This window comes from Cynoglossus semilaevis, chromosome 2, assembly GCF_000523025.1.
Source record: "Cynoglossus semilaevis isolate Cse_v1.0 chromosome 2, Cse_v1.0, whole genome shotgun sequence".
NCBI classification, from domain to species: domain Eukaryota; kingdom Metazoa; phylum Chordata; class Actinopteri; order Pleuronectiformes; family Cynoglossidae; genus Cynoglossus; species Cynoglossus semilaevis.
Window position 1 is genome coordinate 1,856,158 of NC_024308.1, and position 2,810 is coordinate 1,858,967.

A 2,810-nucleotide genomic window follows, 5' to 3' on the forward strand; every position below is an offset into this window, starting at 1 on the left:
TGTCGTTTTCGGTTGTAATTTTATCCCCATGTGGGCGCTGATTTTCTCGGGGAACAACAGTTGGAAAATAAATGAAATGGAAACTGTATAATAATAATAATAATAATAATAATAATAATAATAATAATAATAATAATAATAATAATAATAATAATAATAATAATAATAATAATAATAATAATAATAATTAATCAGAATCAGAATTAATGAATCAGAATCAGAGGTGGGGTCCCTCAAGGCTCCAGTCTTGGGCCACTTTTGTTCTATATCTACATGCTCTCCATGTTGATTCATTACATATTTCTCCAGTACTCTGACTGGCCTGGAGTGACGGACGGTACTGCAGTAATACACGTGCCTTTCCCTGCCTCGTCTACACGCAGTAAATGATGTCTTTCGGATGTTCCACTCGGAGGCAAGAGCGAAGGAAATGAAAAACAAAGTACGACTGAGTGAAGAGCGTAACCACAGCATTTGATCAGCGTCATCATCGTCGTCGTCGTCGTGTCCACAAATGTGAACTGGTCCAGTTTGAACATAATGTAATATTCCCAGTTCCGGCCTGGGAGCGAGTGGGGCTGTTTTTAATCAAGACTGATTTTGAATCGGTCTCTGTTCGTGCTGCGTGTTGTGTTGACTACCAGTTGGCGACCATCACTGTCTGGGACTGTTGCGTGGACACATACTGTATCTGGGTTACACACACACACACACGTGTGGAGACATACGCTGTGACGTAAACGGCAGCTGACTTCCACAAACGATTCACACATGCAATCCGATGCAGTTTTTTTTTCTTCCTTTTTGTTGTTGTTTTTTAAGGTCTTAAAAGTTACTAAATAAGATGATTGACAACCAGACTCCGTGTGGTTGTCACCACTCGACAGCTAAGGAAATAATATAATGCATTATTTGAATTTTGACTGCACGCTCTGCTGCCGTGCAGAGTGATGCAAATCATGCAGATAAGGGGCAAAATGGTCTGTTGGGATTTTTTTTTTCCTGTTTCTGTGAGTGTGAGTGTGTGTGTGTGTGTGTGAGAAACACTACCAATAACAACTGGCACGTACTGTGTGATATCAGGCGACACTGCTGTAGTTTCACTACTTTTTTTTTCCCCTCCTTCTGTGTTTTTCTGCTGGTCTGTGGTGCAGTTGTGATGACGACATTGATGATGCGTTTATTTCACACCGCTCTGAATCCTCTTCCTCTTTTACAGCAGGAAACACAGTCGGTGTGAAATAAACAGATCGTACTCAGATGTTTGTGCTAACTTTTGCACTTTCTGACGAAAACTCTTGCTTTGTTTTTTTTGACCACGTCACATCTTCCTCTTACATACCTACCCACCGCAAACAGCAACAATCAATAGGAGCGTCGGCCATATTGGATGGTTGGATGACTGCTTTAATGTGGCTGCCCACTCACCGTCTCACTTCACTCTGACCTTCTTCACATCCTCCTCCTCTACATCCGTCTAAAATATATCTGCACCTCACCTCTCCAACTGATTTAAAGGCTGCTCGGCCTGTGGTTTCTCTACATATATACTGTAAATAATATATTTGTCTATATATGTATAGGCACATAAATATATATTTATATATTTACGTACATATATGCTGTACATGTAAACAGGTATATTAACTTTATGTGTATATATATGTATATTTAAATATACATATATATTTATACACATAAAGTTAATATACCTGTTTACATGTACAGCATATATGTACGTAAATATATAAATATATATTTATGTGCCTATACATATATAGACAAATATATTAATATACATGTTTACGGTATATATATATATATATATATATATACATATATACACATATATAAATATACCTGTTTACATGTACATCATATATGTACGTAAATATATAAATATATATTTATGTGCCTATACATATATAGACAAATATATTAATATACATGTTTACGGTATATATATATATATATATATATACCGTAAACATGTATATTAATATATTTCTGTATGTATGTATAGGCACATAAATATATATTTATATATTTACGTACATATATGATGTACATGTAAACAGGTATATTTATATATGTGTATATATGTATATATATATATATATATATATATTAATATATTTCTGTATATATGTATAGGTACATAAATATATATTTATAAATGTATTTGTGTGTATATAAATATATACTGTACATGTAAACAGGTATATTAACTTTATGTGTATATATATGTATATTTAAATATACATATATATTTATATGTGTGTGTATGTAGTCACACAATGTTGAGCGGTGCTATGGAGCTGTGGTTACATGTGGTTACTAAGGACTACTCCCAGTCTGACTCTCATAGATTAAGGAGTGCTATGAAAGTTCAAGGTTTTTTTTTTGGTTTTTTTTTTACTCTACCGTCTGGGTTAAAAGGTCAAAGTGTCAGTGAGTGAAGTCAGAGCAGGGCTGGAGCCAGGCTTCAGTGATATTTATTCTACTAACTTTGGTTTTGGTCCCACAACAGTAACATTTGGTTTGAGATTCCCTTGAGCAAAAAAAAAAAAAAAAAAAACAGGCAGCATCCATGGAAACATTCTCTCTGTTTTAAATACATAATAATTAAACAGGAAACTCCGCTCCAGGTTGAAACTCATTTCATGCTCTTTACACTCTTGCTGTACAGAACTACTTCATCAGAGTGATTCAGATTTCTCTTTAGGTTTACAACAATAACCACCAGGTCGCTGTGATGCTGTAACAGAACATGATTCAGACGCAGACATGTAGGAGTAGGAAACAGTAAT